The 14928-nt window shown below is 36.5% G+C and overlaps 1 pseudogene; it reads right to left on the bottom strand.

The window, feature by feature from the left end:
- Positions 1-14928, bottom strand: part of LOC143680359 (BDNF/NT-3 growth factors receptor-like) — a 58584-nt pseudogene that overhangs the window by 32521 nt on the left and 11135 nt on the right.

Here is a 14928-nt window from a genome sequence, read left to right as displayed (position 1 = left end):
AAGCCATCTGGTCCTGGGGTTTTCTTTGTTGGTACATGATCCACTTTTAAGAAGAATGTGTTTTTTGTATTCATTGAGTGTAGCACTCTATATATGGCCATTAGGTCTAATAGGCTTAATATATCATTCAACTCTTCTTTTTTGAACTTCTGATAGATGTTATATCTATTACTGAGAGTAGGGTGTTAAAATTTCCCACTGTCATTGTAGAATCATCAATTTTCTCCCTTCAAATTTGTCATTAATTGCTTCATATACTTTGGTGCTCTGCTGTTAAGTACTTTTATATTTGTAATTGTTACATTTTCTGTTGAATTGTCCTCTTTATCAGAACATAATGACTATCTTTGTCCCTCACAACTGTTTTTGACTTAAAGTCTGTTTTATTTTATATTACCATAGCTACTCTAGCTATCTTTTGATTACTTCATGCACAGTATATATTGTCATTCTCAATCTTTTTCTATCTTTGACATTAAGATAAGTCTCTTACAGACAGCATACAGTTGCATCACACTTTTTCATCTATTCTGCTAATCTCTGCCTTTTGATTGGAATTTAATCCATTTACATTTAAAGTTACCATTTATAATACAGGACTTTTCTCTGCCATTTTGCCACATAGCTTAAATCTTATGTCTGTTTTGTTACTCACTTCTATTAAAGCCTATTTTGTTTTTATTTCTTCTTTGTCTTGAACTATATTGAGTCACTTATATCCAGATATACTTTTTGTCTGCTTTCCTTGTGGCTACCATTGGGTTAAAATTTAGCACTCTAAAATGCATAACAATTATATTTGTTCTGATACCAACTTAACCTCAATAGTATGCACATATACTTTTCCTGTACCCATCTGTCCCCCACCATTTTTTGTACTTGTTACCACTTATATTTTTATATATTGTATGTCCAAAAACATAGATTTATCATTACTTTATACATTCGCATTTTAGCACCTGTAGGAAGTAAGAAATGGAGTTACATAAAAAAACAATACAATGGTATTAACATTTACAATTATCCAATGCTTACCCCACAGATCTTTATTTCTGTGTGCTTCTTTGAACCACTGTCTAGTGTCCCTTTCTTTCCATCTTAAGAACTCCCTTCAGCATTGCTTGTAAGGCCAGCCTAGTGATGGTGAACTTTGCCAGCTTTTGATTCTCTAAGAATGTTTTAATCTCTACTCATTTTTGATAGTCAGTCTTGGTTGGCAGTTGTTCTACCTTCTTACTTCAAATACTTCAACCCAGTGCCTTCTTGCCTCCATGATTTCTGATGAGAAATTGGAACTTGATCTAATTGGGACCCCCTTATATTGAATATGTTGCTTTTCTCTTGCAGCTTTCATAACTCTCTCCTTATCCTTTGCATTTGATAGTGTGATCGATATACCATGGCATGCTTCAGTTTTCCAAAGCTGCCAGAATGCAATATATCAGAAATAGGTTGGCTTTTTCTATGGGGATTTATTAGTTACAAATTTACCATTCTAAACCCATGCAAATGTCCAAATTAATTCACCAAGAGTAAGAGACCTTCTCTCAGAAAAGGCCACAGGCATCAGGGTTCCTCCATGACATTGGAAAGCACATGTCAATGTCTTCTAGCCCTTCTCTCCTGGTTCTGGGTTCAATGGTTGTCTCCAAAATGTCTCTGAACACTACTTTCTCTGTTAGATTTCCTAGAGCATTTCTGTCTCTTTGCATCTCTGAACTCTCTCCAAAATATCTCTCTGTTAAAGGATTCCAACAAGCAGATTAAGATTGACCTTGAATAGGTGGGGTCACATCTCCCTGGAAACAACCAGATTCAAACCAGCACATGGGGTGTTTTTTTTCTTCATGTTTATCCTGCTTGGTGTTCTCTGAGTTTTGTGGATGTGCATATTCATGTATTTTACTAAATTGGGGATGTCCTCTGTCGTTATTCCTTTAACTATTTGATCTGCTTTTTTCTCTCTTTCTTCTCCTTCTAGAACTCCCATAATGCTTATATGGGTATGCTGAATGGTATCCTATAGCTGTCTTACCCTATTTTTCACTTTCCTTCTTTCTTTGTGCTTCTCAGCCTGATCCATTTCAAGTGTCTTGTCTTCAACCTCACTGATTCATTCATCTGCTGGCTTCATTCTGGTCTTGAAACCCTCCCAGGGATCTTTCATTTCAGTCATTGGGTGTTCCACTCCAGTATTCCTGTTTGGTATATTTTTAAAATTTCTATCTCTTTACTTAGACTCTCATATTGCACATTCATTTTTTTCCCTGGTATCCTCAAGCTCCTTCCACAGCCTTGACCACTGCCTTGCTCTCCTTGGCCCACCCATGCCTCCCTCACAGCACATGTTTCTCTAGGGCCAGCCACACTGACCAGGCCCTTCCAGCACTGGCTCAGAGTCTGTGTCTTCACCTTCTAATAACTGAGGAAGACTAACCCTTCGCCACTTAAGAATATTAAATATGCTTTGTGATCAATGAGATGAATCAATCTGAGTCTTTTTGTTTTCACCAGGAAGTCCAGATTGTGTTCTTTCTCATTTGGTTTCAGTGACTCTGAACCCTGCTCACTTCATGCGGGATCATCAGTCTGAGTGTATCCATGTACTCATGTGGATTATGTTTTTCTCCACTTGCTATCACCTCTCCTCTCACTTCTCTGTGCACACTCACAAAGGACATAAAGCAAATGAAGAGTTGAAATTTCTCAATTCTCTCTCAAAAAAACATTAAAAGTCCATAACCTTCCCCTCTACCCTTTTATTTTCTTGCCATATCTTGCTAATTCTTGTTTTCATAAAGAGATTTATCCTGCAACCAGAAATGAAGAAAGAATGCACCTGACCTATTTAGAGGTGGCAGCTTTATAACTCGTTGCAAAAATGACAGAAAATTAGCAAAGTGGCTTTCCAAGTTCAAATTGGAAGTTGTTCTTCTAAGCTTCTGTGAGCCATGATATGACAGTGACAACAGCCACAAAACTTCTAAACTTAAAGATCTAAACAGCTGACAGTTTAGGGAAAAAGAGCCTCATTTGCATTCTAAAAAGATAAAGAAAAGCAAGAGTCTATTGTGTGCCTTACTTAATTTTAGTTAAAATCTGCTCTCTACTAAAATTAAGACATAGCAGTAAACTAAAGTCAGCTTTGTAAAATTGTTTCAGAAAATAATCAATCCAGTAAACACACTAAGAAAATGTTTTATACCAATCTAACTTACACTAAAGCCATTATGTAGCATCTCCTCTTTTTTTTTAAATTAATTAATTTATTTTTTTATTAATTAATGGAAAAAAGAAATTAACCCAACATTTAGAAATCATACCATTCTACATATGCAATCAGTAATTCTTAACATCATCACACAGATGCATGATCATCGTTTCTTAGTACATTTGCATCGATTTAGAAGAACTAGCAACACAACAGAAAAAGATATAGAATGTTAATATAGAGAAAAAATAAAAGTAAAAATAAGAGTAAAAATAAACAAAAAAACAACCAAACAGACAAAAACAAACAAAACACAAAACAACAACAACAACAAAAAAAAACCTATAGCTCAGATGCAGCTTCATTCAGTGTTTTAACATGATTACATTACAATTAGGTATTATTGTGTTGTCCATTTTAGAGTTTTTTGTATCTAGTCCTGCTGCACAGCCTGTATACCTTCAGCTCCAATTACCCATTATCTTACCCTGTTTCTAACTCCTGCTGGACTCTGTTACCAATGACATATTCCAAGTTTATTCTCGAATGTCGGTTCATATCAGTGGGACCATACAGCATTTGTCTTTTAGTTTTTGGCTAGACTCACTCAGCATAATGTTCTCTAGGTCCATCCATGTGATTATATGCTTCATAAGTTTATCCTGTCTTAAATTTGCATAATATTCCATCGTATGTATATACCACAGCTTGTTTAGCCACTCATCTGTTGAAGGACATTTTGGCTGTTTCCATCTCTTTGCATTGTAAATAACGCTGCTATAAACATTGGTGTGCAAATGTCCGTTTGAGTTTTTGCCCTTAAGTCCTTTGAGTAGATTCCCAGCAATGGTATTGTTGGGTCGTATGGCAATTCTATATTCAGCTTTTTGAGGAACCGCCAAACTGCCTTGCACAGTGGTTGCACCATTTGACATTCCCACCAAGAGTGGATAAGTGTGCCTCTTTCTCCGCATCCTCTCCAACACTTGTCATTTTCTGTTTTGTTGATAATGGTCATTCTGGTGGGTGTGAGATGATATCTCATTGTGGTTTTGATTTGCATTTCTCTAATGGCCAGGGACATTGAGCATCTCTTCATGTGCATTTTGGCCATTTGTATTTCCTCTTCTGATAGGTGTCTGTTCAAGTCTTTTTCCCATTTTGTAATTGGGTTGGCTGTCTTTTTGTTGTTGAGTTGAACAATCTCTTTATAAATTCTGGATACTAGACCTTTATCTGATATGTCATTTCCAAATATTGTCTCCCATTGTGTAGGCTGTCTTTCTACTTTCTTGATGAAGTTCTTTGATGCACAAAAGTGTTTAATTTTGAGGAGTTCCCATTTATTTATTTCCTTCTTCAGTGCTCTGGCTTTAGGTTTAAGGTCCATAAACTGCCTCCAATCGTAAGTTTCATAAGACATCTCCCAACACTTTCCTCTAACTGTTTTATGGTCTTAGACCTAATGTTTAGATCTTTAATCCATTTTGAGTTAACTTTTGTATAGGGTGTGAGATATGGGTCTTCTTTCATTCTTTTGCATATGGATATCCAGTTCTCTAGGCATCGTTTATTGAAGAGACTGTTCTGTCCCAGGTGAGTTGGCTTGACTGCCTTATCAAAGATCAAATGTCCATAGATGAGAGGGTCTATATCTGAGCACTCTATTCGATTCCATTGGTCGATATATCTATCTTTATGCAAATACCATGCTGTTTTGACCACTGTGGCTTCATAATATGCCTTAAAGTCAGGCAGTGTGAGACCTCCAGGTTCGATTTTTTCCTCAAGATGTTTTTAGCAATTCGGGGCACCCTGCCCTTCCAGATAAATTTGCTTATTGGTTTTTCTATTTCTGAAAAATAAGTTGTTGGGATTTTGATTGGTATTGCATTGAATCTGTAAATCAATTTAGGTAGGATTGACATCTTAACTATATTTAGTCTTCCAATCCATGAACACGGTATGCCCTTCCATCTATTTAGGTCTTCTGTGATTTCTTTTAACAGTTTTTTGTAGTTTTCTTTATATAGGTATTTTGTCTCTTTAGTTAAATTTATTCCTAGGTATTTTATTCTTTTAGTTGCAATTGTAAATGGAATTCCTTTCTTGATTTCCCCCTCAGCTTGTTCATTACTAGTGTATAGAAATGCTACAGATTTTTGAATGTTGATCTTGTAACCTGCTACTTTGCTGTACTCATTTATTAGCTCTAGTAGTTTTGTGGTGGATTTTTCCGGGTTTTCGACGTATAGTATGATATCGTCTGCAAAGAGTGATAGTTTTATTTCTTCCTTTCCAATTTTGATGCCTTGTATTCCTTTTTCTTCTAATTGCTCTGGCTAGAACCTCCAACACAATGTTGAATAATAGTGGTGATACTGGACACCCTTGTTTTGTTCCTGATCTTAGGGGGAGAGTTTTCAATTTTTCCCCAATGAGGATGATATTAGCTGTGGGTTTTTCATATATTCCCTCTATCATTTTAAGGAAGTTCCCTTGTATTCCTATCCTTTGAAGTGTTTTCAACAGGAAAGGATGTTGAATCTTGTCAAATGCCTTCTCTGCATCAATTGAGATGCTCATGTGATTTATCTCCTTTGATTTGTTGATATGGTGTATTACATTAATGATTTTCTTATGTTGAACCATCCTTGCATACCTGGGATGAATCCTACTTGGTTATGATGTATAATTCTTTTAATGTGTTGTTGGATACGATTTGCTAGAATTTTATTGAGGATTTTTGCATCTATATTCATTAGAGAGATTGGTCTGTAGTTTTCTGTATTTGTAATATCTTTGCCTGGTTTTGGTATGAGGGTGATGTTGGCTTCATAGAATGAATTACGTAGTTTTCCCTCCACTTTGATTTTTTTGAAGAGTTTGAGGAGAGTTGGTACTAATTCTTTCTGGAATGTTTGGTAGAATTCACATGTGAAGCCGTCTGGTCCTGGACTTTTCTTTTTAGGAAGCTTTTGGATGACTAATTCAATTTCTTTACTTGTGATTGGTTTGTTGAGATCATCTATTTCTTCTTGAGTCAAAGTTGGTTGCTCATGTCTTTCCAGTAACACGTCCATTTCATCTAAATTTTATTTATTAGCATAAAGTTCTTCATAGTATTCTGTTATTACCTCCTTTATTTCTGTGATGTCAGTAGTTATGTTTCCTCTTCATTTCTGATCTTAATTATTTGCATCCTCTCTCTTCTTCTTTTTGTCAATCTTGCTAAGGGCCCATCAATCTTATTGATTTTCTCATAGAACCAACTTCTGGTCTTATTGATTTTCTCTATTGTTTTCATGTTTTCAATTTCATTTATTTCTGCTCTAATCTTTGTTATTTCTTTCCTTTTGCTTGCTTTGGGATTAGTTTGCTGTTCTTTCTCCAGTTCTTCCAAGTGGACAGTTAATTCCTGCATTTTTGCCTTTTCTTCTTTTCTGATATAGGCATTTAGGGCAATAAATTTCCCTCTTAGCACTGCCTTTGCTGCGTCCCATATGCTTTGATATGTTGTGTTTTCATTTTCATTCATGTCGAGGTATTTACTAATTTATCTTGCAATTTCTTCTTTGACCCACTCGTTGTTTATGAGTGTGTTGTTGAGCCTCCACGCATTTGTGGATTTTCTGGCACTCCGCCTATTATTGATTTCCAACTTCATTCCTTTATGATCCAAGAAAGTGTTGTGTATGATTTCAATCTTTTTAAATTTGTTAAGACTTGCTTTGTGACCCAGCGTGTGGTCTATCTTTGAGAATGATCCATGAGCACTTGAGAAAAGGTGTATCCTGCTGTTGTGGGATGTAATGTCCTATAAATGTCTGTTAAGTCTAGCTCATTTATAGTAATATTCAGATTCTCTATTTCTTTATTGATCCTCTGTCTAGATGTTCTGTCCATTGATGAGAGTGGTGAATTGAAGTCTCCAACTATTATGGTATATGTGTCTATTTCCCTTTTCAGTGTTTGCAGTGTATACCTTACGTATTTTGGGGCATTCTGGTTCGGTGCATAAATATTTATGATTGTTATGTCTTCTTGTTGAATTGTTCCTTTTATTAGTAGATAGTGTTCTTCTTTGTCTCTTTTAGCTGTTTTACATTTGAAGTCTAATTTGTTGGATATTAGTATAGCTACTCCTGCTCTTTTCTGGTTGTTATTTGCATGAAATATCTTTTCCCAACCTTTCACTTTCAACCTATGTATATCTTTGGGTCTAAGATTTGTTTCCTGTAGACAGCATATAGAAGGATCCTGTTTTTTAATCCATTCTGCCAATCTATGTCTTTGGATTGGGGAATTCAGTCCATTAACATTCAGTGTTATTACTGTTTGGACAATATTTTCCTCTACCATTTTGCCTTTTGTATTATATATATCATATCTGACTTTCCTTCTTTCTACACTCTTCTCCATACCTCTCTCTTCTGTCTTTTTGGTTCTGACTCTAGTGCTCCCTTTAGTATTTCTTGCAGAGCTGGTCTCTTGGTCACAAATTCTCTCAGTGACTTTTTGTCTGAGAATGTTTTAATTTCTCCCTCATTTTTGAAGGACAATTTTGCTGGATACAGGAGTCTCGGTTGGCAGTTTTTCTCTTTTAGTAAATTAAATATTTCATTCCGCTGTCTATTAACCTCCATGGTTTCTGCTGAGAAATCTACACATAATCTTATTGGGTTTCCCTTGTATGTGATGGATTGTTTTTCTCTTGCTGCTTTCAAGATCCTCTCTTTCTCTTTGACCTCTGACATTCTAACTAGTAAGTGTCTTGGAGAACGCCTATTTGGGTCTAATCTCTTTGGGGTGCACTGCACTTCTTGGATCTGTAATTTTAGGTCTTTCATAAGAGTTGGGAAGTTTTCAGTGATAATTTCTTCCATTAGTTTTTCTCCTCCTTTTCTCTTCTCTTCTCCTTCTCGGACACCCACAACACGTATATTTGTGCGGTTCATATTGTCCTTTAGTTCCCTGATACCCTGTTCAAATTTTTCCATTCTTTTCCCGATAGTTTCTGTTTCTTTTTGGAATTCATATGTTCCATCCTCCAAATCACTAATTCTATCTTCTGTCTCTTTAAATCTATCATTGTAGGTATCCATTGTTTTTTCCATCTTTTCTACTTTATCCTTCACTTCCATAAGTTCTGTGATTTGTTTTTTCAGTTTTTCTATTTCTTCTTTTTGTTCAGCCCATGTCTTCTTCATGTCCTCCCTCAATTTATCGATTTCGGTTTTGAAGAGGTTTTCCATTTCTGTTCGTATATTCAGCATCAGTTGTCTCAGCTCCTGTATCTCATTTGAATTATTGGTTTGTTCCTTTGACTGGGCCATATTTTCAATTTTTTGAGCGTGATCCGTTATCTTCTGCTGGTGTCTGGGCATTTAGTCAGATTTCCCTTGGTGCTGGACCCCACAATTTGGAAGATTTTTCTGTGAAATCTCTGGGATCTGTTTTTCTTATCCTGCCCAGTAAGTGGCACTCGTGGCACACGTTTGTCTGCGGGTCCCACCAGTAAAAGGTGCTGTGGGTCCTTTAACTTTGGAAAACTCTCACCGTCGGGGAGTTTCGTCCTTGGAAGAGTGCCAGCCGGCCCAGGGTCCAAACGCAGAGAGGGTCGCTGGCCACCGCAGCCCAGGAGACTGCCCATCCGAATTTCCTAGTTTGTCCGGGGCGCAAGCATAGCAGGAGGGTGCCAGCCCCTGCAGCCCACCCAGGAGAGTGCACCATTCCTGGGGAGTCACGTGTTTGGAAGCGCCCCCCCATCACCGTTCTCCACGGCCTGGGGATTTCCGATCCAATTCTCTCAATTGGTCCGGGGGGGCCACCCATGGTGTGGGCACCAGCCACCACGGCTTGAGGGGACCGCCTGTCCAATTCTCCCAGTCGGCCTGGGAAGGGGGAAGGGAGGATCTCCGGCCGCTTGCCGCCCCACCCAGTGAAGCCCACGCCCCTCGGTGATCTCACCGGAGTGGGTTTTCTCAGCCAGTCAGCCATTCCAGGATGGGGTACGCTATCTTTTTGATCTCTGTCGTGGCTCTGGGAGCTGTTCTGTATCGTTTCTACTCCCCTAGTAGGTGTTCTGGAGCAGGAACTAAGATCCGTGCGTCTTACTAAGCTGCCATCTTCTCTGGAAGTCCTGTAGCATCTCCTCTTAATCTTCTATGAATGCTAGTGGAGCAGAATTGCTATCAGTCTTTTCTTTCAGTTTAAAGCAAACAAACAAAAAAAAGGAGTATGTACAAATATTCTAAACAGACTCATTGACTACAAACTATGGATGAGACCAAAAGTAAATATTCAAAGAAATCATTAAAAAATCAATTTAACTCATGGAACTGGGACTCTACTTCTATACACCTATGAACTGCCATTAACTTTCATAGAGAGTATTGTTGATATATCTTAAAGGGTTTCTACCCCAAAAGTTTAAAGGTTAAAAAAAGTGGAAAATTATGATTGCAGTTAAAAATTACAAAGATAATAAAGGCAGGTCTGATTTTAATCCATGGATCCTTTTAGGGAGTTTTTATGTAGTAACTGCCTAGTGTTTTAACCATCAGCTGAACCTACCATACTGAATTCATGGCAGGGCTATCATTCTCCATGGTAACTAATTACTAGTAAAATGAGTTGAGGAATTGTTTTGGTATTACTCAGAGGAGTACTGTCTTTCTCAAATATATTTTCCAAGTCTACTTAGAACAAAGCATTCTGTACCCTTCTTGAAGAAGCTCTCTTTCAGATAAGATTTAAAGCATAATAATAGAATTTAAAAATTAAAGTATAAAGTACAACATTCTTTAATAATCCCATCCAATCAAGAAAGATGATTAAAAGACATGTACCACAAGACTAATAACTGAAGATCAACCAAGAATACAGGAATTGAGTGCAAAAAATTTTAAATACTAGGTGATAATTTCATTTAAAAATACAAAAAGGAGTATGGAATGGGAAATTTGCACAGCCTGATGAAACAACTTCTTTTTTTCATTTTCACTTGTGTGATTCAGTTTCAGTATTCAAAATCAGTATTCTTGACACCCCATTATTCTAATTAACATGAAAGGTTTACATGCATATGTTTTGCAGTTTTGCAATTAATGAAGTTTTTCTAAGGTTTAAAAGAGCCTTGTGGAGAAACAGAACATACCATGTTTCACAGCATGAATAAATTTACAGTAATTCACAGCAGGAGGGGACTGTTAGAAAAATATTGTGAGGCATTCTGACTGTGCTGCTAATGGGAATAGCACAGCTAAAATTCCCAGCCCCTCCTTCCACACTTGCTTAATCAAGAAGCTTTAAGCAAAAAGAACAAAGAGCCTCACAATATACATTGACGATAGAAATTTAAAAGGGAACTATAAAATGTTAACATTTGGAATAATTTGGTTAAAATAATATAAATATTTAGGTTCTTTTTAATTAATTTAATATCTTTCACCATTCTATTAAAATATATGGTTTGATCTAATCACTATATAATATGGTTGATGAATTTATTGATTGATCAATTTGGCAAACATTTATCCAATTCCTATGATTTCCAAGGAATACACTGGACACCATAGAGGGTGCATATTTGTATATTATAATGTCAAAAATGTGTTCTCTGTATAAAACCTATATGATGGAATACTAAAGGAGGAAGCTTTTAAGAGAACCCACCCCATAAAGGAACAAAAACCCAGGAGTTCTTTTTTATGAAAAATTAAGGTATTACCAGTTACACAGTAAGTGAAAGGACCAAGGTCCTTGGTGAACTGCTGATTTACAATGATAAAACACACAGGATGATACTCTCACCCCATTCAGAATGTTTCATCTCTCCCCCCTCCTCCCAGAAAAAAAAGGTGGAAATAAGATGAACTCAATGAATCTGTGACAACAGATATGTTTTTAAAATTTACAGACTTCTAAAAGGAAAACCAACTAATCTTGAATCTATTCTTTAAACATAGCATCTAACCTGAAGACCAGTTCTGTCATAAGGCAGCACAAAAGTTCAGCAAAACAGAAAGTGTTTTTTAAAGGTTGAAAGGTATAGAAGATAGAGCCAGAAGTTGAAATATCCATCTAATGAGAATTCCTGAGTGTGAGAATAAATGGTAAGAACACACAGAGCAAATAAGTAAGAAAATCTTTCCAGAATGGAATAAACAAATCCTCATCTTAAAAGGGCACATTGCATGCCATGTAGAATGAGTAAAATTTAAAAAACAAAAGCAAGTTACATTGTGAAGAAATTTAAGAATAATATAGATGAGGAGAAAATCCTAAAAGCTTCTAGAGGAAAAAAAAATAGATTACCTCGAAAGAACCAAGCAACAGACCAATATCAAATTTTACAACAGCAATAGTGGAAACTAAAAAAATGTTACACAATATCTTCATAGATGTAGGAGGAAATTATTTTGAGACCAGAATTTTATACTCACCCAATTCCACTAAAAAGGAAAAATACAGACCTTTTTAGCCAGGCAACAGCATGGAATCTACCTTTTAAATTTCTCTGAAAGAAGTGATAGAGGATGTATTCCAGTAAAAAGAGGACCAATCCAAGAGAAAATATTAGGATACAAGAATCAATGTTATACACAAAAATAATAAATCTTCAAAAATTTTAAGTAACTAAAAATAAAAATCCCAGATGGTAACAATCAGAAATGGGAGGAGGAAACAATGGGAATAAAAAGTATCTTTTCTTGGGAGGGCCATGGCAACTCAGTAGGCAGAGTTTTTGCCTGCCAGGCCAGAGACACGGTTCCATTCCCAGTGCCTATCCATGCAAAAAAAGTATCTTTTTTTGCCTTGTTGGAGGCAGGGTGGGTGGGTAGAGGTACTGGCTAATTCTAGTCACATACAGAAAATATATGTTTAAAAGATGTGCAGTAGCTATTTTGGCATAGTATGTTTTTAAAAACAGAAATATAATTTATAACTTTCAAACCATTATGAAAAAAGCTAAACAAAAACACTATTAACAGAAGAAAAGGAATAGGGGAAAAACCTTACAGAAAAATGGGCAAAGGGATAAAAAAGCATTTCACTGAAGAATAAACACAAATGTCCAGTAAACACACAAAACAATACTCAACAGCAATAAGGAAATTGAAAACTAAAAAACAATGGCATACCATTTCTTTAAAGAAACAACAAATATGAAGTTTGCTAATATCTTGGCATTCCTTGAAGTGTTGCTATAAATTGGTATAACCAATTATTAATATGCACACTACATAAACCATAAATTCTGATTCCTACCACATGCCTTAGAGAAATCTATGCATTTGTACATAGGTCCAAAGATGTTCAGTGCAACACTTTTATAGTAATCAAAAACAGGGAATAATTCAAAAGTCCATCAGTGTGGGACAGTTAATATAATTATGATACATTCTACCATGAAATACCATGAAATGGTTAAAAAGAATATGATAGATCTATGGATACTGGCCTGAAATGGTCACAAGCCAGAAGAAGACAATCTTCATGCAAAATACAGAGAAAAAATTTACAGCAAAATGTATCAATATCATTTGTGTAACTACAAATATGCTTAAATCCTTTGAAAGAAATGAAAAATTAACAGGGAAGGATAAAAAAGTTTAAGAACTCTAAAGTGATAGAAAAACAAGTCTGTCAGTTCATCTGGCACATTCTTTTATAATGTAGCTCTTTCAAAATCTTCATTTACAATTAAATTAATTGTGAACGTTTGCATGTATTTCTATTCAATTCTAATCAATCAATCAAACTGCATACTCTCTGGAGAGTGGATTGAAAGTCTCACTCTCACACACACAATTCATTGACTAACTTAAAGGAAAGAGATGTGAAAAATTGTTGAAATTTGGCAAACATTAGAAAACCTTAGGACCTGTTCACTCCTTACTTATCTATCTCCTCCTGAAACACACGAAGGATGAAGGCCATTTACTGAATGTTTTCAAGACAATACAGCCAAATATTTTCTTTTTTAAATGGACTGGTTTAAAAATAAACAAATAAGTGGGCTGTCTGAGGCAGGGGCAAAAAAAATGTCTATCATGAGGCAGTTTGTGAAACAAGTTCAATAGTCAGCAGCCACTTCCTCTCTCTTCTCAGTGGTTGCAGAAACCAATGTGGTCACCAGAGTTATTGGGATTTGGGTGCTGCCTAAAAGGTCAGGTGACTCAGTGCTGAATTTCTTTTCCCTCTAGGCAATTTCTTGCAGTGGGATGGATTTATATCAGAATAGAGTCACCCTCTTATCAATCAGGAAACTAATATATATTAAAAGTGTGTTTTTTTAAAGTTTTGGATAGAAACCTGAGGAAGGCTGGTAATGGAACAAAGCTTGATTCCTCCATTCCAAAGCCATGAAGCCAAAGGACCCTATTTGTAGCAGAAAGGTCCACGGGAAGGGTAAGTGCTGTCTTCTAAGCCCCCTTGGGGTAAGAAGCAAACACTTGTCTTGTCTTTTATCACATTCCTCATTAACAGCAAGCAGCAGCTATATGTTTCTTAAATAAAAATTGACCTCAAACAGTAGAATCTTCTGAAAACAATGACCTGGGTGATACAAGTAAGTTTTTGTTCCTTGCAGACAAGTACTAGGTGTTCCAGGATTTTCTGCTGTGTTGCCAGCCATGAGGCCAGAAAATAGCCATGATTGTTTGCAGACTGATGGACTGGCTGACTGATTAAAATTTCAGTGGTGGAATAATAAGCGCATGTGGCTATTATAGAGGTGTGTCACAGAAGCCCTTACTGATAAAATCTGAACCAGTACACTGGGTTTTCCTTCCTTGTAAACACAATGGCACTCACATGGACCTGTGATGTTAGCATACAGTGCTGTTTCAATTTCTGGAGGTAAAACTGCTGAGGAAAGGATTGGAGGATGATAGTAACAGAAGGAGATTTAAAATCCAGACAAGGGGGAAAGCACCCCAAGTGGCTGGCCTATGGTGTCCCATCAAGAGATAGTCATCAGGCAATAAGGCAAGCTTCAGGGAGTGTGCGGGTTTGAATTGCATTTTCTCATGCTGCCAAGGCACTTTTGTCACCATAGGATCCTTCCCTCTGTAGGGGCAGAGCCCCAACCAACTATATATGTGACCAATGAAGTACCACATGCTAAGAAAATTTTTTAGAAGGATGGATGATGGATGGATAGATGGATGGATGGGTAGGTGGATGAATGGATAGATGGATAAATGGATAGATAAATTGAAAAAGGAGTGAACAGCGTATTTTTAATTTATGCACTTTAAAATCATCTACCCAGATCTAGTCTTCTACTTGCAAATATATTCAGTAGAGTTGTTTCCAGCTGATTTCTCCACACTGCACACAAATGTGCAGTCCCTAGAGACATCAGTGGCACACCATAGAAAATCTGGGCAGTGGTAATCTTTCCAGATTCCCTACCACACATGGTAATTAGAATAATTAATAGCAACTATAATTCAGTGATTTAAAAGTAAATTACAATCAGGTATCTGCAGTTGTGCCAGGGGAAAATTCTTGCTGCTTTCACTTATGCAGTACAAATCCTGAGTCTCTAACTGGATTTAGCCTCCTGGATAATCTTGATTCACATAATGTCACAGGAGCATGTGAAGGTTTGCCCACCAGAATCCTACATGAAACAAAAATGAAGCCCAATTAGGTTCTTTTTTCATTTTAACTATACCAGTTTTAATGAAATCCTATAAAATTAT

The sequence above is a fragment of the Tamandua tetradactyla genome, chromosome 4, assembly GCF_023851605.1.
Source record: "Tamandua tetradactyla isolate mTamTet1 chromosome 4, mTamTet1.pri, whole genome shotgun sequence".
Classification (NCBI taxonomy): Eukaryota; Metazoa; Chordata; class Mammalia; order Pilosa; family Myrmecophagidae; genus Tamandua; species Tamandua tetradactyla.
This window is presented reverse-complemented; position numbering and strand designations above follow the sequence as displayed.